The sequence below is a fragment of the Piliocolobus tephrosceles genome, chromosome 13, assembly GCF_002776525.5.
Source record: "Piliocolobus tephrosceles isolate RC106 chromosome 13, ASM277652v3, whole genome shotgun sequence".
NCBI classification, from domain to species: domain Eukaryota; kingdom Metazoa; phylum Chordata; class Mammalia; order Primates; family Cercopithecidae; genus Piliocolobus; species Piliocolobus tephrosceles.
The window spans coordinates 67,597,074-67,623,838 of record NC_045446.1 but is presented as its reverse complement, the minus strand read 5'-3'; the positions used below and the strand labels follow the sequence as shown (position 1 = coordinate 67,623,838).

The following is a 26,765-nucleotide window of genomic DNA, read 5'->3' as shown; positions in this document are numbered from 1 at the left end:
ACCTCCCACACAAAGAAAACATAATACATGTCTGGCTCTGAGATCACACAATGTCAGATAGTTTTCAATTTCAGCCCTTGACACTAGCTCATAGATGCGGTGGTGCTTTGTTAACCTGAAGGGGATCCTCAGCCACGGAAGTTAGCCATCTTTCTCCATCCTGGCTACACCATTAGCCCTCCCAGAAATAGTCCCAAAATTGTCTGGTAGAAACGCTGCACGGAAACTGCCTGCCACGGACAGCGGACCGAGAAGAATGACGCGACGCGATGACGTCACGCAGCAGCCGGGTGATTCCCCAGCCTCTGGCGTCACGCGCCGATGACGCAATCCCAGGCGTTCGCCCTTCTGCGGGCCAGGGTTTGGCCTCGCTCCTACGGGTCGGTCAGGCGCTCCCCGCCCCCTCCCACCTGCGGGAGGCGGGGCGGGCACGGCTCCGCCTGAGCCACCGCCGCGCCGGGGAGGGGGAAAAGGGCGGGGGCCGAGGGGGAAGGGGGAAAGGGCGGGGGGTGGAAGGGGGAAAGGGCGGGGGGTGGAAGGGGGAAAGGGCGGGGAGGAGGGGAGCCAGTGAACTAGGCGGTCAGGGCCGCCGAGCGGCGTACAATAGCGCGGTTGTAGGCGGGGGAGGCGGCCCTGCCGCGGCTGCAGCCGGAGCCGAAGGTGGCGGCTGCACAGTAGACGCCCCCTCACGGATTCCCCCACACGCTCCCGCCCCCTCGCTCGCCCACTGCGCCTCCCTCGCAGGCTCCGCCGTCCTCCTCCGTAGACGCATTCCCCCTCGGACTCTTATTCCCTTTTTCACGGAGCCCCGCGCTCTCGTGAGCCCCCTCGAAGAACCTGGTCTCCGCATCCACTTCCCATCTCCTGCCTCAGAGGCCATCCGAGCTCTTAGCACCTCTCCCCTCAGCACCCCCCCGTTGCGCCCGCCCCGCGTCGCCTCGCTCCCTCCCGCCCCCCCATCATCCCTTCCCTCACAGTTCCCCTGTCCTGAGGGCATCCCCGGCACGGGCGGCGCGGCAGCGGTAGGAGGGAGAAAGTGAAGGGGTAGCTTGCACACACTCTCGCCCTCACTCCCGGCTCGGCGGCACCCACCATCGGGAGGAGGAGGAGGAGCCGAGAGGAGCTGAGCGAGCGCGGAAGGTGAGAGCGGGCCTCCCGCCCGGTACCCCTCGCGTCCCGGGCTGCCAGGGCCGGGGCGCGGGGGTGGGGACGGGTGGAGTAGGGGTCTGGGCCCTTTTATCTCGCGTGGCGGGGCCGGGCGCCTGGGCCGGCGGAGGCGCCAGGTAAGGTGAGGCGGGCGTCGCCCAGCGAGGCCCGCTCCCGTCGGGCCAACAAAGGCCCCCCGTGCGCTCACCGGCGGGGTCGCGGGTCTCAGACACCGGGCAATCGAGAGACCTGGGAGAGGGAAGGGGCGGGGCGGGGCCAGGCCAGGCTGGAGCTGGGAGCCCACACGGGTACCGGTCCGGGACCGAGTCCCTTCCGAACTTTGCAGTCCTGCAGAGCTCGCCCTGTCCCGCTACGAGGAGGCACAGCAAAGCGGCGCCCCAGTTCCTTCTGCATGGAATAAATGACCCCTTCTAGGCTTGGACAGTCACCTTTAGGATTTTACTCCCTGAAAAATAAGGGCTGGTAGGACTTGACTTACGCAGCCCCTCCCCCACCGCGGAATATTCTGTAACTTGGGAAGTGAAAAACAGCCGGGAAAGGAGATTTATAGTTATTTTATGTTCATTAATCCATTTGAAAAGACATGATTGTTGTAGTCTTCGCTATCCTATTTGAACAATACACATTACTGGGAATGTTTTGGAAGAATACTTGAGAAGTAGTGGGTTGTGAGCAACGTCCTTGGTTTTTAAACCTCTTGGATAATTATTCTACTCATACAAAAACTGAGCAGTGAAGGGAAGGGTTAGTTCTGTGGCTACTAATAAAAATTCGGATTAGTTAGTCTTGACTTTAAGAATTGCTCTTGAGAAAAATCTTTAATTTTGCCTCCTACATTCGTGGGTTCTCTTTCAACTCTGTCAGGAAAAAGTAGGAATTATCAGTACAGATACCTCATCTCTTACCTTGTGGCTTCATCCACTTCTTGTGTGACCTTGAGCAGATCACTTCCAGCCTTAAAAGCTCCAGAAGTTTGGTTTTATGCCCCAAAACGGGCAGGTAGCAAGCACCGACTCAGCTTTCAAGAGTCCACTGAAGAATTCCCACACTGTGAAGTCTTTGCTGGCCTCCATCCTGTCCCTCCTCTCAGACAGAACTGACTTTTTCCCATTGGCCCGGTGGGATTTCTACCACAGTACTTATAACATTTTGGTTCCTATTTGGAAAATTCTAAATCAGGTGCGTATAACCCCCACCCCCGCCACCTCAGCTAGAAACTATGCCTTTCAAAAAGGGTTTTGGGAACATTGACGCTGAAAACTTCCCATACTTTCCCTGAAGCTTGTCCATACGCTTAACTACATGAACTCATGTGTCTGCCTTGGTAAATTTGCTTATTCAGTCAATTCATTTATCCAACATTACTGGAGTTTTTGGAGAGCTACTATGTTTCAGGCCTCTTGCTAAGGCTATGGGGATTCAGTCTATTAAGATATTCCCTGTCTTCAAAGAGCTCAAAGTCTAATGGGTGAGGTAGACAAGTAAACAATGAAGGTCTGCCCTAATCTCTGGGGGACTCCAGTTGTACAGGTAGTAGTGTGCAATAATTGAGGCTGCTGGACCTGTTTTACAAGTCTTCTCTTGGCCACAGTGAGTCCTGCAGGGAAGGTGACCTGCCTCATCCATAAGAGGGCATTTGGTAAAAAGCTTGTTCAGTTCAATTCAATATACATTTACTAAGCGCATGTTTTGAGTCCCTGTGCTAGGTTTGAAGGAAGCAGTGCCTCAAAGGAAGGTACTGTGCATCCAGAAAGATTTCTGTGAAACAAAACCTTACCACATCAACGCCCCCTACCCCTGACTCTTCATATTCTGAAGATAAATTTCAGACTAACATGGAATAAGAAACTCTCAGGGATCAGACCACAGCCTGCCTTTGCAGCCTCACTTTCTGTGGCTCCCCTGCCACTCTCATCTTCGCTTTTGCATGTTCTGTTTTCTTCCTGGATGCTTCCCTTCCACCCTTTACCTACCTGTGGAGGTGTCCTTGTTGGGCCTCTGCGATGCAGTCCCTTAGTCTCTCCTTTTCCTGCATAGAATGAGTTGCTCTTCCATCCTCTGGCTCATATACATACCACTCTTATGGTCTTCTATAGCACTCTATTGTAATTACTTGAGTTTGTGCCTTTTTTCGGTAGCTTGTGAATTTCTTTAATAAGCCCTTTAAATGATTCTGATGCTTGCTAAAGTTTGAGAACCACAGGGTTAAAAGATCTGCTCTTGATAAAATCCAGCACCCTGCCAGCTCCCACTGTCCCCTGTTTTTCTTCCATAGCACTCACTGCTTGACATCATCCCATCCCATCCCATCCCACCCCACTCTTGCCAATAGAATGAAAGCTTCCTGAGACTGGGAAGTTTTGTCAGTTTGGTCATTGCTTTAATCCTAGTGCCTAGAATAGTGACTGCATATAGCAGGCACTCAAGTATTTATTGAATGAATAATATAAGATGATTCAATCCTATGTATTGCTAGCTGCTACATTGGGGTTTTACTAAAGAACAGTTCTCAGAATGAATAGGAATCATGGTCCAATATGCGAATCCAAGGGGATCCTAACATTTTTGGGGGATTCATTTTAGGTTGAGCTTTCCCCTTCTACATCTATGTGTCTCCAGCCAAAGCCTGCAAGAATTTTTAGCCCAGTCTTTTGTTTGTTTTAACCACCACCTGAAAACTGCTGTTGCAATATCCCAAGCCAGGATTGTTTCCTGGGAATTTGCAACTTGGTTTTGCAAGTCTAAATAAGCACTCTTAAGTTTTGAGTCTTTTAACTTAAAACTGTCTCTTCCTGGTCTCCTGTGGTTTTTGTCTTTCTCTCATGCTCTATAGGGTCTGTTTGACTCCACACAAAGGTTTCCCTTCCTTGTGAAGCTCTTAAAATGCTTTGTTTCTTTCGCTTTCTTGCTAGCCCTAAGATACCATACCCAGTTTTCTCCTTTCCTAGCTTCCCTCTGCGAGAGTGACTTCATTTATTCATCCATTTACTATAAAATTATGAGTCCTTCTCCACCATGTGCCAGACCCTGTGCTGGGCAGGATGTTCAGCTATATACAAGAGTGCAGCCCAAGTCTTTAAGGAGCTAGAGATAGTATGACATGATAAGTGCTGAAATGAAGAGATGAAATAGAGCGGTGAAAAAAGGTGGTATATGATCATAAAGGTGGGAGAAAGCTGCCTTTCTATTTGTTTCCCTCAATTTAGGAATGATTTGTCAAACAAGCATCATTTTGACAGGCAGACTTTTAAAAAATTTTAAGAGGTCATGGGCTTTGTTGGGGCAAACTAAAACAAAAATCAAGGTAGAATCAGCAGTTGCCAATTTGAGACATTAATTAATTCTGTTGTTGCTGGTTTTAATGATTTTTGTGATCCCTCTCCATGATATTTTTCAAAGTATTAACCAGAAAGTGGGAGAAAAATGTTTCTTTTTGGCATAGTAAAGAGACAAGTTTAAGGTTATCAAAAGAATACATCTCACTACAGTTTATTGTATATTTTTGAAAAGCTAGAAACGTAATATGCATCTAAAAACAAGAGGCTTTTGACTGTTTATGATAAAGACATGATAAATGTTTGAAGTGATGAATATGCTAATTATCCTGATTTGATTATTACACATATACATATCAAAATATCACTCTATCCTATAAATATGTGCAATTATTACATACCAACTAAAAACAAAAGGAAAAATGCATTGATTCAAAATTAATAGTCAGTATATTCAAACTTGAAGATAAAAAATTTAAAAACATTCTCCCACACCAGTATTTCGTCCTTCTGGGTCTTTTTGTATGCCCATTATTAAAAAAAAAAAAAAAAAAAAATATATATATATCTTCACAGATGTTGTTTTAATTTCTAAGGGGTAATGTAATTTGTAGTGGGGGAAAATGAAACCCTGAAAAAGTTAGGAGACCTTCTTTAGTGTATGTTACTGCATGACCTTGTAGAAGTAATTTTTATCTCTGTGTTTTGTACCAACTATAAAATGGGGATAGTAATGGTTGCTACGACTAGTTTACAGGATCATGAAGCAATTAAAATAATGACTATAAAGAAATCTTTGAAAAGTATAATTTGCTTGTTAGTTGTTAGGTGGTGGTAAGCTTACTAAAAATGACTTACATTATTGAATACCTGTTCTGTACCAGGCCCTACGTGAGATGTTTAACATGTTCTTTTTAACCCTCAGAATAACCTTATGAGATGATCGTTGGTATCTCTGTATTATAGGTGAGGAAGCCTGAGAGTCATACTAGTAAAGGGAGCTTATTTGAGGTTTTGCTGCAAGTAAGTGGCAGACCATCAGTTCTAGTCCATGTCCACCTGACTCCAGCAGCTCTGTGCTATTTTCAGTACACAGGCTGATTTTAGTTTTTCTGCACAGAGGATATAGGAATGTTTTGCAAATAAATATATCGCAGTGAGAGTTAAAGTTTCCATTTGGTATTTTTTTTTGGTGTATTAGAAGGCTTGGTGAAGACAGATTTACATTCATTTACATTTATCATTCATACAGGAAAAATAATAACATCTTTCCTGGATGTTATTTTGTTCAGTCTTCATAACAGCCCTGTGAGATAGGTATTCCCATTTTACGAGTTAGGAGGCTGAGGATCATATTAATAGAAGTCTTGGCTTGCTCAGAGGCACATCATTAACAAATGCCTGAATATTGATTTTAAACCACATTTAAAAATTCTAAGTGTAGTACTTTACTTTGCCGCTATAACATATAGCCTTTTAAACTCTATCAAACTAAATTTTGGGGCACTAGACATGTCCTTTTAAATTGGTTCCTAATCTCTTTAGCTTCTTCTCCCTAAGAAAACACTGACTGAAGTCCACAGTTTGAATTAGAAAGGATAATTGCTGATAAAATCCTGTGTCAGATGGTCATGATGTTGCAGACTTAGAAGATAATACTTCTTTCCTGAAGCTGCCAGATCAGGCTTTATCCAGTATTTGGAATCACTTGTGCCTGAATATTTCCCTGTGCCATCATAAATTTATTACCTTAATGTACTACATTTTTCTACCTTTGTTGTGAGCCTTTTCTTTCATGAATATCTTCCTCTTCTCTCCCATTCTTTTAGTTTTTGAGATGGGGAAAGTCATGTATGTGCTAGGCTTCTCCGGACTATCCCTTCTTGAGGGATACTGTAGTAGTAAGTCTAGAAAGAACCAGAGGTTCATTCATCCCTCATGAGTTTGTGTGGTATTGATTGACTGTAGAATTCATCTAATTCTTAGTTATAAAGAGTCAATTTTGTCTTGGCTTTTGTTCCTGGAGTCAGGGTTAGGTAATTTGCATGCAGTGTTGGGAAATCCATTCTTGTTTATGGACTGCTTTCTTTTATTTCTTTTCTACTTCCAGCCTTCTCCAATATCTCTTTACCTTTCAGACTGTAAGTACTAACTGAGGCTGGCAAGAGCGTTTTCTCTTTTATAGAATCTGCCTTTTGAATCTTTGGGGATGGCAGATGACAATGACAGTGTATGCATGGCTTCCACCCTCATCTGCCTGCCTATATCTTTAAGGTCCAGCTTTCCTTATTTCCTCCTTGATTCCCACAAAGCTAAGATTGATGTCTTCCTCACTGGAACCCTCGTTCTCATAGTACTTTGTGTATTACTGCACTTTCCAAGGGAGGGTATAAGGAAGAGCACAAAATTTGAAGTTAGACAAAGAGCTACTTGGATATTTATTTAAATCTCTATTTGTTCATTTGGAAGAAATAATACCTAACTTACAGAGTTCTTGTGAAGATTAAATTAATAATATATGTAAAAGTGAATTGTAAGATACTGAGCTATATAGATGTTAGGTAGAGTAGTTGTAATTTTATGACTATGATTGTGTATAGCAGTGGTTTTAATTTTGGCTGTATACTTGAATTACTTGTGAAGATGTAAAAGAGTTGCCTTGGCATCTCTATTTTGAAAGGTTTATGGGTGATTCTTATATGCAAAGTTGAGAAGCACTATCTTATATTACAATATTTTGGATAAATGTCTTACGTAAGTATTATATGAAAAGTAGTATTTTTATTGCCATTTTAAGTTCCTTCATTTGCTAAATAAATACTATGCATCAGTCATTGTCATAGGTTTTGAATAAACAGATGAATCATAGCCTCTACCCTTGAGTTTATAGTTTCTGGGAGAAACAGACATGTGCATAGACAATTACACTACATTGAGACAAAAAATGACAAAAATATGGAGATAAGTGCAAGTGCCATATGAACACAGAGGAAGGGCATCTGCTGCACTTGAAATGGAGGTGGACTGGCAAGCATTCTTAAAGGAGGTGACATCTAAGATGGGTTCTGAAAAATGAGCAGGGGTTAACGAAGCACAGTCAGGGAGGGTTGAGAAGAAAGGGAGATGATGGACCCTCTCAAAAGAGAGAGCAATATGTGAGCAGAAGATTTGAGAGCATGTTTGGGGAGCCCTGTGTAATTCAGCATGCTTAGAAGATAGGGTGTAAGGTGGGGAGGGGTGAGAGCAGAGAGGAGGCAGGGCCCAGATGATGAAGGGCCTTTTGTATAATGTACAAAATACTTTTACTGATATTATCTGACTTTATTCTTTGGACAATTCTCTGAGTTAGCTAGGACAGGTATTGTTTTATATTCATTTGATAGAAGAAAACACAAAGAGGTTAATTGACTTTCTGAGGCTACACAGCACAGCTAAGATCTGAAGCCAGGTTATTTTGATTGTTCATGCTTTTTCTATTACACTATAGCCATCTTAGACCTTTGTGGTGTTGTGGGGATCAGGTAAATTCTGTGGATACATGCACAGCAATTTGTAAGCTGTAACGTGCTAGACTGATGTTGGCTAACTCATTTTACAGATGAGGAAATTTAGGAGCAGAGATATCAAGCTGTCATTTGAAGACTTTTTTTTCTTTGAGACAGAGTCTTGCTCTGTTGCCCAGGCTGCAGTGCAGTGGTACGATCTCGGCTCACTGCATGCTCCACCTCTCGGGTTCACACCATTCTCCTGCCTCAGCCTCCCAAGTAGCTGGGACTACAGGTGCCCACCACCACGCCCGGCTAATTTTTTGTATTTTTAGTAGAGACAGGGTTCACTAACTTAGTTTCACTGTGTTAGCCAGGATGGTCTCGATCGCCTAACCTCGTGATCCACCCGTCTCAGCCTCCCAAAGTGCTGGGATTACAGGCGTGAGCCACCGCGCCTGGCCTTGAAGACATTTTTAAAAATTATTACTGTGTAACCATAGGAAGTCACTTAACCATCCTGAGACTCAGTTTTCCTTAGCTGTCATATAGATGTGTTGAGTTCGATGCCAACTTCTTAGCTCAAATATTTTGACAGTGATTCTTAACCTTCTCACCTACTCCTTGCCCTCACCCTTTCTCTGTAATACAAAAGGACATAGTCCATCAGTAACAATATTTCACTATGGAAATAGTTCTCAGTGGGCTAGAAAATTTAAATTTCCAGTTTTGGGGATGGGTGAAGAGGGACTTGGTATAATTGGAGGGGCTCTTGGTTCTTCAATTACCTGTTGGAGAATTACTATTAATATTTTATTTATTTATTTTTTTGAGACAGGGTCTTGCTCTATCGTCCAGGTTGGAGTACAGTAGCTCCATGACAGCTCACTGCAGCCCTGCCCTACCAGGAGCAAGCAATCCTCTCACTTTAGTCTCCTAGTAGCTGGGATCACAGGGGCATGCTACCAAGCCCCGCTAATTTTTGTATTTTTTGTAGAGACAGGGTTTTGCCATGTTGCCCAGGCTGGGCTCAAGTGAACTGCCCACCTCAGCCCTCAGCCTCTCAAGGTGCTGGGATTACAGGCATGATCTACTTTGCCCGGCCCAAGAATTACTATTTTATAACATTCCCTCCCACTTACTTTCTCATATGGAATTATCTGACCAGTCCAGAGTCTGAGATTTTTTTGGTATCCAGGATACATTTTGCTTAATTTAATAAATTATGTATGTAATTTGTAAAGTAATTTAAAAAAATAAAAACCAGGTGAGCAAAATTAGAAAACCCATCGTGGTACACTTTTGAAAAGTCCAAGTTTCCTGGACTTTCTAGAGATTATATATAAGATTATATATACAATTTTTGTGCCTTACTGTTTTCAAAACCCTTTATATAGAGTCTCATTTAACTTAATTCTGTTCTTAAGGCATATTTTTTATAAATGAACCGAAGTTAAGTGGCATGATTATATAGCTGGGAAGTTACAAACTGGAATCTTTAATTCATATTTTCTGTCTCCACATCTGGTCACCTGCTCCTGATCATTCGGATGCTGCCCTGACCAGTGCCACTTTAAAAAAAATTCTAGGTTCCTAGGAGAATGATAAAATATATTTATAGTTCCCTCTAACTCTTTCAAAAAATCATTTTTTTCCTATCCATTGCTACTTGCTGGATAATTGACTTAGTTGACTATGTGATAAAGGTTCCAGGACAGTTAGGAATGGCTGCTGAGTATATTGTTCTTCACTCACACACACACTTTCACATATGTGCCAATCCAATACAGCTGGTCCCTGACTTACAGTGGTTCAACTTAACGATTTTTCGACTTTATGATGGTGTCAAAGCAGTATGCATTCAGTAGAAACCATACTTGGAATACCCATCCAATCACTTTCAGTGCAGTATTTAATAAATTACAGGAGATATTCAGCACTTTATTATAAAATAGGCTCTGTGTTAGATGATTTTGCATAACTGTAGGCTAATGTAAGTGTTCTGAGTTTGTTTAAGGTTGGGTAGGCTAAGCTATGATGTTTGGTATGTTAGGTATATTAAATGCGTTTTTGACTTAAACTATTTCAGTGTAAGTTGGGTTTATCAGGTTGTAACCTAATTGTAAGTCAAGGAGCATCTGTAAAACTCTATAGTGCTTCTATTTATTCCTTAATTAGACTACACATATTTATTGATTTCTTCCTGTGTGCCAAGCATTGCACTTAGTACTAAGGATACAATCATAAATAATACAGGCATGGTCCTTGTCCTTGCTCTTACAAAGATTACATTCCAGAGGGTAATACAGAGAAAAGTAAGTAGATATACAAGTGCACAGTTGCAGGTTTTGCTAAGTCCTACAAAAGAGATAAAGGACTAATGTAGAGAGTTTTGGAGTGATAAGGGAAAGACCTCATTGAGGAAAAGATGCTTTTCAACTGAGATGTGCATGATAAATAGATTTTAGTCATGCAGAAAACATTGAGGGGAAAAAGCATGTCAGGTAGAGGGAACATTTTAAATGCACAAAGACCCTGAGAGTAGGTAACAAGTGTAGAGATGTGCTGCTCAGTATGGTGGCTAGTTAGCCAGTGTGGCTGTTGAGCACACTGGCTGATTCACTTAGAGATGCACTGTAAGTATAAAATACCAGAGTTTGAAGACAATACTGAAAAAATAATGTAAAATAACTCATTAACTTTTTATATTGGTTATATGTTGAATTGTTAATATTTTGAATATATTGGGTTAAAATGTATTTAAAAATTAATTTCACTTTTTTACAAACTTTAAAATATGGCTACTAGAAAATTTAAGATTACATATGTGGTTTGTTTTTAAGGCTAAGATTATCTTTCAATTGGATAATGCTGGTTTAGCTCAACATAGAGGAACTAAAAAAAGGGCCATTATGGCTGTTGTATAGGAAGCAAGAGTAAATGGTCTGAGATGAAGTTGGAGTGGTATGAAGAGACCTTTCAGAATGCTACCCTGTGTAATATCCTAGTTAATCCGAAGGGACTGAGGGGATTATCAAGTCTGATTTTATATATTGAGACAGTTAGTAATTGCCAAAGTCTCTCTTCTCTCTAGAGTGCTAGAATGAGGACATGAGCAAGCACTTTTAGCATAGTTTCTTGGGATTAGAATGCTGTATTTCATTGTCAGCTAAAACAAACAAGTAAATGAATATTGATGAAGAATAAATTGATTAATACAAGTTTCCAAGTGGTCTTGAGACTGCCTCTGGGTATCTGTGGTAAGTGGACCCTCTCAAAGACTGAATTTTTGATAAAAATTTTCCTGTAGGCTGACTCTTCTTGAAACTGTTTCATTTTATACTGTATTTCTTTAATTTTATGTATGTTAAAAAATTTAAATAAAACATTGGCAGGGGAGTATGTGCAGTGAACACCTATATATCTATTATTTAGACTGTGTGGTATTTTGCAGTTTGCTTTATTGCATGCCTATATATCCCTTGATCCATTCATTAACCTATCTTATTTTGAAGCGTTTCAAAATAAGTTGCAGGTATCAGTACACCCTTAAACACTTTAGCATCCATATCATTATTTGCTTACATGGAACTATACTCTTACTTGATACTCTGTGGAGTTATTTGATGAATATCTGTCTACCCTACTAGACCCTACGCTCCAGAGAATCATTTCTCTTTAAGGCTTGGCACCTTCAAGAGACTGAGTTTTAACATACTACCCATTTTCTTAAAAGCCCCACCCCCCGCATCTTTTTTTTTTTTTCTCACTGTTGTATCCCTAGTGCCTAACCTATAATAGGCACTCAACAAATATTTTTTGATTGGGTGAGTGAAAGTGGAGCCAGAATTCCAACTGTGGTCCACATGACTTCTTTTTTTTTTTTGAGGCACATGACATTTTTTTTTTTTTTTTTTTTTTTTGAGACGGAGTGTCCTGTTTCCCAGGCTGGAGTGCAGTGGCGCAATCTCGGCCCACTGCAAGCTCCGCCTCCCGGGTTCACGGAGTTCTCCTGCCTCAGCCTCCCGAGTAGCTGGGACTACAGCCGTCCGCCACCGCTCTCGGCTAATTTTGTGTGTGTGTGTTTTTAGTAGAGACGGGGTTTCACTGTGTTAGCCAGGATGGTCTGGATCTCCTGAATCTCCTGACCTTGTGATCCACCTGCCTAGGCCTCCTAAAGTGCTGGGATTGATTACATGCGTGAGCCACCGTGCCTAGCGATAGGACGTGGAAAATTCTTTTTCTCATTTGAGACGGAGTCTCGTTCTGTGCAGTGGAGTGCAGTGGTGCGATCTGGGCTCACTGCAAGCTCCGCCTCCCGGGTTCACGCCATTGGCCTGCTTCAGCCTCCTGAGTAACTGCGTCTACAGGCGCCCGCTGCCAGGCCTGGCAGGAGGTGGAAAATTCTTAAAGCCGATCAGCAGCTACTTTGCTACTCTGGATCTTTCTTCATTTCCTTTAAGCTGAGGAATTACATGTTACTGAAAAATGGCATTGAACTGAGTGAGACCCTTGAAGGCCTATTTGCCTTCTAGTGGGTAAACTCTTTTTAGTATTATCCAAGGCAGTGTTTCAAAATTGGCTGTTTTCTTTTAGATTAGTATGGGTTTCTTTAAAGTGCCACACAAACTTAACATGAATAATGTTACTAACTTTGTTCCATTAAAAATAACAGGGCTGGCCGGTCGCGGTGGCTCACTCCTGTAATCCCAGCACTTTGGGAGGCCGAGGCGTTCGGATCACAAGGTCAGGAGATCCAGACCACCCTGGCTAACACAGTGAAACCCTATCTCTACTAAAAATACAAAAAATTAATCGGGCGCGGTGGCGGGCGCCTGTAGTCCCAGCTACTCGGGAGGCTGAGGCGGGAGAATGGGGTGAACCTGGGAGGCGGAGCGGAGATCACGCCGCTGCACTCCAACCTGGGCGACAGAGCGAGACTACGTCTCAAAAAAAAAAAAAAAAAAAAAAAAAAAAGGCTTTGTTTCACAAACTTTTGTAATACTATTAATCAATTTAAAATTTAGTTATGATGCCATCCTGACAACCCTTTTTTGTTTCCTTTTTTGGTATATGTAGACATACATAAACATACATGTAGTTGTAATCATAATGTAGACCTAAGTTTGTTGTTTGCCCTTTTTTCTTGACTTATACACATTTCTCCATGTTACTCTTTAGTCTTCATTGTAAAATTTAAGATGATATTCCATAATTTACCTAAAACTATTGTATTAGTCAATGTTCTACTGGAGAAACAGAACCAGTAGAATAATTCTTTCTTTGGGAAACTTTAGTTTTGCTCTTAAAGCCTTTCAACTGATTAGATGAAGGCCACCGAGATTATGGAGGATAATATTCTTTACTTAACGTCAACTGCTTGTAGATGTTAACCACGTCTACAAAATACCTTCCTGGCAACACCTACATTAATGTTTAATTGAATAACTGGGGACTATGGCCTAGCCAAGTTGACGCATAAAACTATCAGGTGTAGGTTTTTAGGTTTTTCTTTTCCTACTGTAAATTATACTGTAATTTTACCCATAACACTGCATATAGCTTTCTTCTTTCAAATATTATTTCTTTAGAATAAATTTCTGTAGGTGGGATTACTGGATCAAGGGGTAGAAGACCTAATGGGCTCTTGACAGGATTTGACATTTGCAAACTGAAAATACCACTACAGCCTTTCTTTTGATGATTTCTTCAGGAATTGGCCCATTCAACTGATTCATTTACTTTTTCCACAAGCCTAGTTTTCTGCCTGTGTTTTCTATCTCTGGAAATAATTGCATGCTTTTCTTCGGGATTGTCTTCAGTTTTATTCTTCTTCTGCCACTTTTTTCCTGCCGTTTACCTCTCTCTGCCCCCACCCTCCAGACTTTGCCTCATATATCACAGATAAAATAGAAGCTTCATATTCCTACTTAGGATTTACTTGGATTTGTACCCATTCCTTCCTTTGCCCCTTCTTTTACAATGAAAGGAGTGATTATATTCTCTTTTCTCATCTCTTCTTCGCTTGCTCCTCCACATGTTTTTAGATTGTTTCCCATGGTCCCATCTTAGACTCCTCACTTTATGGCATCTTTAAATTTTGCCTTCTACTGAGTTATCCTAAGCAGCATTGAAACATTCTACTTAAAGTAAAATAATTTTCCTTTTCTTGACCAAAAAAAAAAAAAAACAGTGCTCATGAGATCCCATGTCAGCTTCTAGATAAACCCTATCTCTGCTTTCCTTCAAAGCTAGTCTTCTTTAAATAGCTATTTACAACTATTTACCTTACCTCCTATTTATTCTGCAGCCTACTCCCCTCCTGTCTCCACAACCCCATCATAACTGCTCTTGCTAAGGCCATTAATGATGCTCATGGTGCCAAACTTACTTTTTTTTTTTTTTTTAAGCAAACAAACAAACAAAAAACCTCTTAGCCACAGATGTACCCAATAATCCTGTACCTCAATGGCTGGCTGGCTGGCTGACTCCCTCGCTTCTTCCCTCCTTCCCTCCCTTCCTCCTTTCTTTCTTTTTTTTCTTTCCTTCTTTCTTTTTCTCTCTCCCTTTTTCCTTTTTCTCTCTCCCTTTTTCCTTTTCATCTTTTTTTTTTTTTTTTTTTTGCCTATTCTACAGAGTTTGAGAAAGTCTGTCTTGCTTCAGGGCCTTCACACCTGTTCTTTACCCTTGGTTTGCTGTTCACAATTCTGGCTTCTCGTTCTCATTCAGTAAACAAATATTCATTATCTACTGTAAACCAGGACCTTTCTAATCTAAAGAAGAGCTCCTCTGTTTTCCTCTTACAGCACTTTATTTTCTGTAATGGCATTTATAATGATTTGTGATTCTATATTTATTTGACTGTTGGTTATGTCTAGACTTTTAGCTCCATGGAGTCAAAAGTCATGTCTTTTGGTCACCATTGTACCTCATCACTTAGTACAGTGCTTGGAACACAGTGAGGCTTGTAAATATTTGCAGAATGAATAAGCTCATGCTATCAGTCCAATGGATTATCAAGCCTTGTTAGTTTTATCTCTCAAGTTTTTTTTCCAGTTTATTTTTATTTCTCTATCCTTTCTGCTCTGATTTAGACTTTAATCATCTCTTCCCTTGACTTTTAGTAACCTCTTAACTAGTGTCCTGGCAACCAGTCTTTCTGCCCTCTTATTTATTCATTATTCTGCCTGGAGAAATATTTCTGATCCTGTCACTGTTCTGCCCAAAAGCCATCAGTGTGTCTCCATTGTTTATAGGATAATATGTAAATTAGTTATTCAGGGAACTTAACAATTTGACCTCACCTACCTCTTCAGCATCTCTTCTGACCCTACTCACTCTCTCTAAATAGACGGTTTCAGTTTCATTCGATTTCATATCATGTTACCCTGTTCCCTCAGCCTGGAATTCTGTTTTCCTCTATGCTTTTAAAACTCTTTATTCCTCAGGATGCAACTTGGATGCCAGTTCTTCCATGTAGGCTTCCCCAGTTTTCATCCTCCCATTCGTGATTTTAAGTTCCTGGAGGGTAGTACTTTGTTTTCTTCTTTGCTGTATCTTCAGTATCTTGATAAGTGCCTGGCGTGTAGTAGGCTCTTAATAAATATTTGTTGAATGACTGAATACAATAGTTTACTGTTGCACTCCCTTGACATATATTCATCAAACTTTCTTGAATTTTCATAGTACACTCTCCCCATCCTTTGTACTATAATTAGTATTGAAATTCATTTGTTATCTATAGGGACTTATAAAATTAGCCCCCACTCAAACATCCCTCCCTGCTCACCAGTAAGGTCTGTACAGTCACCCCTCTTTGTCAGTAAGTGCTTTTCTAATGGTAGAATTCTTAACATTGAGCAATATAATGCAAATGGATTCTAAAATGAATATTGAAAAATTTTAGGAAGTTGAAATAAGGCAATATTGGATAATGGCCTGAATCACACACACAAGAATCACTGACAAAGGAGGATTAGGTAAAGTTAGACCGATTTAAAATTGAAGGGAAAATTAACGTGGGTAATGAGGTAACAGGACATTCAGAGGACAATGATTTGAGTAACAAAGGATTAAAAGAGACCCTTGGGAAAAATTGATGAAGCTCTTGAATATTTTTATAAAATTGATCCTCTTATCAATATGTTTTGAAAGCCAAATGTGAAGTGACAGATGTTCTTTGTTCTAAGAATTAGCTTTGTGGGCAATGTAGCAAGTTTTATTAGGAATTATAAAAAATTTAAAATGTTTGTCTTGATAAATTAAAGGCCCCATCAACATTTTAAAAAAATTTACTGAGAAATTTTGGTCCCTTGTCAGTTAACTTTAAGTGGTATTTTTGGATAGTAGTACCATCACGTAACAAGAATGCCCTCTGTATATGCTCATTCCTCCATTAGATTTAGTTCCCTGAGGTTGGGATTGTGTTTTTTAAATTATATTCCTATGATGGCTACATCAGAGTCTGGTACCTCAGAGATGCCTCATAAATGCATAGAGATAAGAAGTGAATAATAATTGAAGGGACTTGGTAAAGGTCCTTGAAAGGTCCTGTCTGGTACAGAGCTTATACAGCAGGTGTATGGTAGCATTTGACTGTCATGCTTTGTTAAGACCAAAAGGAAAACCTCTCTTACTCTTCCTTTTGCCAGCTCCTGCCTAGTGTGTATTTTAATATTCAGAATCTGTCTCTGCCTCAATAGCTGTTATTCTCATTGTAATTCTTCCTGGAGATTGAGATGGAAATGAGAAAGGCTTTGGGCTGCTAACTGGGCGTCCACATTCATGAGAACTTAGAAATGAAGAGGGACCAAATGCCATGCCTGACCTAGACAGCTTCAGGTCAGCCAATCATTGCTTACCTGCCTCTCCCTTTGTTCTCTGTGCCTCTAGCCTCCTATCTGCTGGAGGTTTGTTCTACAGCTGTTTATACCAATTAATGTAATGCTAATGCGCTCCTTAATGAAGCCATGGAAGCACATGGTCACAGCCAGTGGATAAGAACTGCAGAGCCGCAGCCTTCAAAGCACCTTTTTACTAACAATTGGACCAGGCACCTGAATATCTTTTCACATTGTTTTTGAAACCATGGAAACAGAAGTTGAACACGACCTTAGTTTTGGAAGTCTAACAGCTCACTTTATAGAATAAGGAAAAATGACGACAGAGGTGATGAAGTTCACACCAAATTAATAATTCCAAACCTCACATTTCAACAAGGCTGTAACATGTAAATATAATTTTCTTTTCTCTGTGTATTGTGTAGCTGTTAAAAACCTCTGCTACTGACCTAACTTTGAATCCCGTGGCCCTGCCATTTTCTGACTGTGATCTGGCTGGAGTAGTTTTAGTTAACCTCTGTAGTTTTGGTTTCCTTATACTTAAAATGGTACTAATAATAGTACCTGCTTCAGCTGGGCGCGGTGGCTCACGCCTGTAATCCCGGCACTTTGGGAGGCCGAGGCGGGCGGATCACGAGATCAGGAGTTCCAGACCAGCCTGGCCAACATGGTGAAACCCCCGTCTCTACTAAAAATACAAAAAAGTAGCTGGGCGTGGTGGCGGGCGCCTGTACTCCCAGCTACTTGAGAGGCTGAGGCAGGAGAATGGCATGAACCCGGGAGGTGGAGCTTGCAGTGAGCCGAGATTATGCCACTGCACCCCAGTCTGGGCAACAGTGCGAGACTGTCTCAAAAAAATAAAAAATAATAATAATAGTACTTGCTTCATATGTTTGTTATTAGGATTACGTGAGGTAGTAGTTGTAAAGCACTTAGCAAATTTTGGCACATAAGAAGTCCTTAACAAATGTCAGCTATCATTATCATTACAGGGTAGAGAAGCTAAAATGATTTTAAATGACTTGTGCTTTAATTTATAGCCCTGCCCTCAAAACCTTTGTTCCTAATTCTTCAATTAGGATGTAAGCCTTGTGAAAACAAAGACCTTCTCTGCTTGCTTCTCTGTTGTCCTCAGCACCTAGACCAATTTTTAGCACATAGTAGATGCCTAATAAATATTTGGCGAATTAATGAATTCTAGGGACATTTTCTCTGAATAACATCTAGGTTTAGATACTTCAGCTACTTGAATCTTTTTTTTTCTTTACTGTTGTTTATATGAATTTGCACTTAAAAAACAGTTTTTATGTTGTGTCTTTTCAGGTATCCTTGTTTCCTTCTACATTGTAAGTCTCCAAGAGTGGGAGACTGTGATCTCTCCTATGGGAATCTCCCTATAGCTTCTAGTATGGTATTTCTTTTTTTAATACAGTTATTAGTGCTTAGTAATTACTGACAACTGACTGTAAAATTCACTTGTATTCAACATTAATTTTTTGAGCAAAAACTAGTGTGTGCAGTGGTGTCATTTCCAACTCTTAAGAAGTTGTGAATTTGTAGGTGCAGGTGCAGTCTTTGGTGGCAAGAGACACCTTATTAGTATTGTAAATGTTGATCTTTGCACTTGAAATAGCCCTCTCCTTCCTCCCTGTCCCTTTCTACCAGATGACATACCACTCATTCTTCAGGGCTCAGTCTCCTGTCAAGTCTTTCTTCCTTTATGTAAGTCTTTCTTCCTCTTTATGTAAATCTCTTCATGGAGGAAGTAGATAACTTTTGCAAATGGGGTGATTTTGAGGGAGGACATTCCACAGATAGAAGAGCTGATGCAAAGACATGGTAGGAAAGGGCCAGGTGTTATGGGAATATGATAGTAGATATTATATGTTACCTTACTTGTCATGGCTCTTATTAATAGGGGCAAACCAGAGAGTCCATTCTAGCAAGTTTAAGCAAAACAGATTTATTAAAGAATATCAGAGAGCTTTAGGAATCTTTGGGAGAATTGAAGAAATGGACCCAGGCTGGGCTTCCAGGAACAAACTCGCTGAACTACATTAAATAACTGAGTCCTCAAGGATACTGCTCTTTGCCAGAATCAGGAACCTGTTGCTACAGTTGCTAGATAGAGAGCTGTGCTGCTGCTGCTGCAGTTTGTTCCAACAAAAGGGATGTTCTGTGCCAGTCTCTCCCATCATCCAATTTAGTTCCAATCAGTATCTAGTCTGAGAGCATCTGATTGGCAGAACCTAAATCACATTTAGAAGGAAATCTGAGAAGTAATGTTTTTTTCTTTTCAACCTCTGTAGTGCCTGCTAAGCTAGAAAGGAGTTGGAATACGTGTTGAGCAAAGCAGTGTATACATTGCGCCCTAGAGAATATTCAGGTGGCTGTACCCTCTTCTAGTACCAAATTGTGTATCATTTGGAATTCTGTAAACAGAAATTCTGACTCAAATTTGGCTGAAATCATGTTGAAGTTTTTATCATACTTGTGTTACCTTTATCCACAAGCAGGCTTCCATCATGGTAGTAAATTGACTGACAAGACCAGCTGGGGAGATAAGCTTTTTTATTCACCAGTGGATGAGAGAGAAAGGGAGAGAGACTGACTGACTTTATTTCACAAAATGGACAAAAATTTTTTCTCCTCAGTCAAATTGAATCAATATAGATCACCTGCCCATCCCTGAACTACAAGAGTTTCTAGGGACATGCCAGGTGCTGATTGAGTAAACCTAAATCTGATTCAAGAACTAATCACTGGCAAGGAGAATGGAATTACCATGTTTGGTTTGGATGTACAATCAGGACCTACTCTTGGAGCTAGGAATGGGGTCAGCTTTCTCTGAGGACAGTGGTTCTCAAAGTGTTGTGTTCTGGGAACTTGCTAAAAATGCAAATTCGGGAGCCACATCTCAGGCTTACGAATCAAAAACTCTGGGTGTGGAACCCAGGAATCTGTGTTTAAACAGGCCCTCCAGATGATTTTGGTTTCTTGCTAAAATTTGAGAACTGCCTTAGAAACTGTTTGATGAAGGATGCACACCTGATAGAAAAAAGGTCTGGGCTCTGTTAGGAAGGGAGAAGAAGGGAATGGATGCTGGGTAGGCAGCCAACAGCATCCATTTCAAAACTGGAGAGATGGATAGGGACCAGTTCATGAGGAATCTTGAATGTCTAGCTCACAAGGTGGTGGTGGTTGTGAGATGTAAAACCGGATAATGTCTGTCTGAGGGACCTGTACAACGAAGGAGATAGGTTATAATACGGATAGAGTATATTGAACTTGGAGCCAGAGTTTGGATTCTCATCCTGGTCTTTTTTACCTCATTGAGTTTCAGACTCCCCTTCTGTAAAATAAGGAATATAACCACTGGGTTGTTAAGACAATTAAATGAACAAATATGTGGAAGTGTCTAGTTCATAATGTAGCATATTAATAGGTAAAAATCTACAGAATATGAATGATGATACTTGGCTAAAGTAGTATGAATTTTATTTATTTATTTATTTATTTATTTATTTATTTATTTATTTATTTGAGACAAGGTCTTGCTCTGTCACGTAGGCTGGAGTACAATGGCCTGATTGTAGCTCATTGCAGCTTCAACCTCCTACCTCAGCCTGCCAAGTAGCTGGGACTACAGGCACCAGCCACCATACCCAGTTAATTTTTTTGAAGAGATGGGGTTTCGCCATATTGCCACGCTGGTCTTGAACTCCTGAGTTCAAGCAGTCCTCCTGCCTCAGCCTCCCAAAGTGCTGAGATTACAGGTGTGAGCCACTGCACCCAGCCTGGTGTTGGAACTTCGATCATATTCAGATCAGCTCTGGTTTAACTGCATGAACATGGGTTCTGCCTCTGCAGTCTTACCCTGCGGCATTATATGAATTATTTACTTCGACTGTTACAGGGATAGTGCAGTTCCTTTTGCTCTTGTAACTAAGATGTGTTCAGCTTACTGTGACCATACATATTTTATGTTCTTCCCTGGCAGTATAATTCATTCCTTTTTATTTTCTTCTGTGAGGTAATTAACATTTGTAATACCATGCCCTTTTCCCTCTTGTTTTTTGTTTTGTTTTGTTTTTTTAAAAAATATATCTCACATTTTCTAAATATAGAATACTTACAAGTTCATGTTAAGTTTGAGTGGGAAAAGTGTTTAGAATCGGTTTGGACTCGCTCCCTTGCTTTATATATAAAGAAACTAGGGCAGACAGGGAAATAATTTTCCAAAAAAAAATTTTTTTTTGAGACTGAGTTTTGCTCTTTTCGCCCAGGCTGGAATGCAATAGCACGATCTCAGCTCACTGAAACCTCCGCCTCCTGGGTTCAAGCGATTCTCCTGCCTCAGCCTCCCAAGTAGCTGGGACTATAGGCGTGCACCATACATCTGGCTAATTTTTGTATTTTTAGTAGAGATGGGGTTTTACCATATTGGCCAGGCTAATCTCGAACTCTTGACCTCAGGCGATCTGCTTGCCTCAGCCTCCCAAAGTGCTGGGATTATAGGCGTGAGCCACCACACCTGGCCTCCAAAATCTTATATATCCCATTTCTTCCTTCTTCCTATTTCTTGGCATGGAAGAATTTACATCCAGGGCTTTCATTTTTTTGTTCTGTAATATTAGTCAAAAGTCATTTGTAGATTGTTTAGATCTGGTGGGATTTAGTTAAAGTCATAAGCCTGATTTGCTGTGAGGCAGAGCTGATGTGCCAACCTAGGAAGAGAGAAAGCTAGTGAATAGAAGTGTTAGGGATCCACTAAGAAGTGTTCTATCTTAGATCCTACCATGAACATACTCTTTACTCCTACTTGGTATGTTATTAGATGTGCCAACACTGTTATTAGGTGGCTTATGGCTTTTTCTTTGTTTATATCTAGGGTGTTTGAGGAAGGTAAATATGCATTTGAATGGGTAATTTCTACTCTTTGGTACTGAGCATTTTCCACCTTTGTCTATACTGTAAATAACCAGTCTTTTTTTTTTTTTCCTTTTAGAAAGTTACTGCTTGAGTGGCAAGGAAACTAGAGAAACTGCTTCTCATAGACTAGTTGGGTTACTGGCTGAAGGGGACCCTAGGAGATGTCTAATTCAACACCCTTATTTTATGGATGAGAAACTGAAGCCAAGAGAAGAAAAGCAGCGCATTCAATATTATGTAATGTAAGTTAGTTACAGAGTCAAGACCACATCTCAGCACTTCTGACTCCCTATTAAGTATATTTTCACTACACCTCTCTGCAAGGCAAGTATAAGAGGAATTGTGGGGTAGTGTAAAGAGTGCAGATTTGAGGGCCTGAAATCTGAGTACAAACTGTGGCTCTGCCACTTACTGACCTGTTTCTCAGAAAGTAATATCACTTCCTGAGGCACCAGTTTCCTAGTTGTAAAATGAAATTATGTTGATACTCTGCCTCACAGGGTTATCATTAGAATGAAATGTGAGTTGCAGGGGAAAAAATGAAATGAAGACTTTAAAGTGGACATGGCCAATTTACTTATGAATTTTAGCTCCATCACTTATTAACTGTGTGATTTTGGGCAAGTCACTTAATTTCTGTGAACCTAGTCTTTTCTTTGTAAAATTGAGACAATAATAGCTCTCTTACAGGGTTGTTTTGAGGATGTTAATATATATAAATATAGGGGAAAATAAATATTTTTCCCATTGCTATGTTCATGGCTGAGGCTTCTGTAACAAAAGACATTAACGAGAGAAAAGCATACAAATATATTTAATACAAGTTTTACATGACATGGGAGTCTTCCTAAGGAAATGAAGACGCAAAGAAACAGGCAAACTTGTGTATTTTTAGGTTTAGGTTTGATGGAAGAAGTGGATAGTCATGGAGAAATATGATTGGAGAAAGGTGGTATGATGTAATGGTAATAAATAGGATCAGGGTTGGAGGGAGTTTAGCAAGGCCGGTTTGTTCAGACTTTTCTGTATGTCCCTGTGTCTTCAGAGAAAAATGAGCCTTTCCTCTGGAAATAAGGATGGTACCTCTTGAATGAGGATCTGATGACCTGCTTCAGGGGAGAAGGGTGAGGGGAAGCTGGGAGTGAGAATACTTTCCTGTGTCTGCTGTTTTCTCATATGCTAAGATGTCATATTTTGGGGTAGCATGTCTTGAACCCCATTATAAAGCATTCAGAGTGGTGGCTGGAACATAATAGGTAGTCAATAAATATTTGAGATATTCTCAGAAGACTTAGTTCTGTCTTCTCAGAACTGTTTCCCTAAAGTCTTAAAATAAATATATCAGAACTTCTTGTTCTGTGGTTTTAAAGTGTTTTGCGGAGTTTGATTCCAGAGGCTATAGGTGGTGTAAGGTATGAGCTTTGCTGTTAGTCAGATTTCCATTCTAAACTCCTGTGGCACATAGGCAAGCTCTTCTGCCCAGAGAAGGGCCTCTAGACATGGCAGGTTTTATGGTAAATGGATTGAAAAAGAGGAGGGGGAAACTTGGTAACTGGGAAACTTGGGTCACTTCTGCAGGCAGTTGCAGCCCACTGAAGAGCAGTATGTCAGGACCTTAGTGGTGAAATCATTTTTCCTTGTGATCTCAGTCTCTGATATTCTCGGTGTCTCAAAAGCTGGAACCAAGTCTAAGTCCTCTGCTGCTTCAACACCTGACCCACAGTAGATATGCCAATATAGTTTTTTGAAGGAATATCTGTCTAAAGTGGAGAACTTCTGTGGCCCATGGAGTTCCATAAATCCCTAATGGCTCCTAATTCTTCATCCCAGCTTCACCTTGCAGAGATATTTGTATTTAACAAGGCTTTTCTAGTCTTTAATCATAAGGATTTGCAGGATTTCAGGTCTTGGGTTTTTTAGGCCTTGCTCTGCTGCCTACTTCCCTTTGCAAATATGGTCAGGCCAGACAGCTATTTCCTTCATCCCTAGTCACTGTGTGGGACCTGCCAGGTTCTTTCAGGTTTTTAATGCTGGGGTGGGGCTTGTGGTTTTAATGCATGAGAGTTGGGGAACATGAAACCCACATGATCAGGCAAACATCATTCTCTCAGTGGGTCCAGGGTTATGAGAAAACATAATGCTGGGATGTTCTTTCTTCCCAACTCTACCCCTAGAGTTGATACTCTTATGTAAGCCATTAATTCAGTAAATACCTTCTGAGCATATATACTGTGGGTCAGACATTCTGCTGGGTGCTTTAAATAATTATCTTTCCAAATACTCACAAGTTAATACTTTCAGTTAGACTGAGGGTATTGCCTTCAATTTCACAGAAAAGGAGTCTGAAGTTTAGATGAAAGGAAATTACTTGCCTTAGCTAGTAAGGGCAGACCCAGGATTTGAAACCAAGTCTTCATGACTGAAAGATAATCATCAATTGTCATGCTTTTGCTGTCAGAATGGGAGCTCCTTGAAGATGCATGCATGTCTGATTTGAATCTTTGCTCCCTGTTCTCAGCACAGGGCTGAAACAGATTTTTTTTAAAAAATTGAATATGTAATACATTGGAGAGTCCTAGATAGAATAGGGCAATTGGGGTGAAGGTATTGAGAAACTGTTTCCTAGTCCACATTATTTCCCTGGAGAAGCTCCAGTCCTTAAGGTGATTTTTTTTTTTTTTTTAACCTATGGGATTGGAAAGGAAAGGATTAAGCATTATTAATTCCAGCAACCCATAAGGAAAACTAACACAAACATTGTAATGCCTTAAGGATCTTTGTGTCTCATTGGGAAAGTAACACCTCCTTCACTGTGTTATTTTGAGGAAAAGCGAGATAATACGAGTAAAAGAGTCTGCCTGAACTCTAACGTGTTACGTTAAGTTGTTTTCATGCCTGGCTTTACCTGCCCTATCCCCTTTCTGGGCTTCAGTTTCTGTATGTGTACAGTGAGATGTTGAACTGAATGGTCTTGCTGCTCTTCCTTCCTTCATTAACATGAGAACAGGTAGTTGATGCCTCTGATGTTCTTATTGTTCCCATTGCCCATTTCTCCTTAAGCCCACTGCCTAGTTTCCTTTAAAGTTGTTGCCTGCTTTAGTTTTCTTTTTAAGCTGTTTCTGTGTGGGCTAGTGTTCCCTTTTGAGGTTGAATTGAATTGTGTAAGGCCTCAGGAAGTGGTGGAAGCACCTTCCTCAAACCTGGTTGCACCAAAGGCCCATCAAGTCAAGTCTTGTCCCCAAAGAGGAAGAGAAAGCCTGGGGTTCTTAGCCCAGGCTAAGATCGAAGGAGTTTCTCTTTTGAGCTTTCTGGGTTAATTTCAAAACTTACAGAAGGGACATTTTCTTTTAAATTTCAAGCACTCATTCTGTATATCATTAATATTCCTTAGCCATTTTTGTATAGTATCATTCTTTAATTTCTCTCCACCTTCTTTAATCTGTCCCTTGGGTCAGACAAAATGAATTCAACCTTTGCTGCACATGACAATTCTTTATAATCACAATAGTGATTTTATTACTGTTCTTCTCCAGCTAAATAGTTTCAAGAGTTTCTCAGATAACTACCTCTTTTTGCCTATTACACCACTTTTCTCTCCACAAAAAACTTCCCAAGGATAGTCCCTTCCTCATGCTAATCTTACTTCTGTTTCTGTATAACCTATCACTTCTTTGTAAGTTTTCACACTATTGCTGAAATATGCCAAACATTCTTTCTCATGTTCCCTTAACTTGTGTCTCATAGCTTTTTGTTTGTTCAACATGTTTTCCTTTGCTTGCTGTACTTACACTCAACAACCTTCAAGACCCACTTCAAATATCTCTGTCTCTGATGCCTACTCTGACATTGTCCTCCTGTCCTAGGCAGAATTAATATTTCTTCCTTCAGTGTTTATGTGTTACTCTATTCTAATAGCTGTGACATCATTTATTATATTATACTTGTTTGTACAGTGTTACATTTTGTGTTGTACTATATTGTAATTACTTTGTGTATTCTGCCTCTCCTTAAACACTTCTTCAAAACAACCATTCCAAGGTTAGAAATATGTAGCAAATACTAGGTGGTCAATAAAAGAGGAAAGTACCATGCATTGAGTGCCTTACTGCTGTGCAAGTTGCCTAATAAATATTCCCAATCCTCACAACAGGTCTCTGACATATTTTCCCATTTTTTCCCATATGAGTCTCCCATTTTACATATAAGGTAATTGAGGCCCAGAGAGATTAAATGATTATTTTCTGATCTCACAGATGGTAACTCAGAGAATTGGGATTCAAACCCAAGTTTGCTGACTCCACAGCTTGAGTTGTATTTGGAACTATTCTTCTGACTCCTAATTCAGTATTCTTTCTATGCACATCAAAAACACACAAATTGAATATGTAGATGTGTTTAATGCAGTGATGGACAAGAGTTCAAATGGGAGTATGGTGGAATGGGTAGCAAATAGCTGTGGTACTCTCATAATTGTGTATTAAGAAATAGCCCTAGAGTTATTAATGCCTTAATTGCAACTGTAGGCAATTACAATTCTGTAATTTGACATTTAAAAATGAATCTATTTCGGCTGGGCATGGTGGCTCACGCTTGTAATCCCAGCAGTTTGGGAGGCCGAGGCGGGCGGATCACCTGAGATCAGGAGTTCCAGACCAGCCTGGCCAACATGGTGAAACCGCCGTCTCTACTAAAAATACAAAAATTAGCCGAGCGTGGTGGTGGGCACCTGTAATCCTAGCTACTTGGGAGGCTGAGGCAGGAGAATCGCTTGAACCTGGGAGGCGGAGGTTGCAGTGAGCCAAGATTGTGCCACTGCACTCCAGCCTGGGTGCGAGACTTCCCCTGAAAAAAAAAAAAAGAGAATCTGTTTCAGCTGGTTAGCAGATATAACAACACCTACCTTTGGACATGTTCTGTTCTAAAAAGGGATGAAAAGCTGCTTCTCTCACACTACCATGGGCAAAGTAGATGAGCTCAGCTTTGACTTGAAACAGTGTTAGTGCTTCTGAAATCTTTCACCTCCAAGTTTTGTCCTATTTTTTTTTTTTTTTTTTTTTTTTTTTTTT

The 26,765-nt window shown here is 40.7% G+C and overlaps 1 protein-coding gene across 4 annotated transcripts in view; it reads left to right on the top strand.

Moving 5' to 3' along the window:
* The first annotated feature begins 598 nt into the window (after positions 1–598).
* The window catches only part of PAK1 (p21 (RAC1) activated kinase 1), a 149,101-nt gene continuing 122,934 nt past the window's right edge, over positions 599–26,765 (top strand). For 2 of the 4 annotated variants that reach the window (XM_031936672.1, XM_023209338.3), the window contains exon 1: positions 599–1,140. The gene's annotated coding sequence lies outside the window, so the exon portion shown is untranslated. The remainder of the gene's footprint in view (positions 1,141–26,765) is intronic. The other 2 variants (XM_023209336.2, XM_023209334.2) reach the window with 2 other exon arrangements.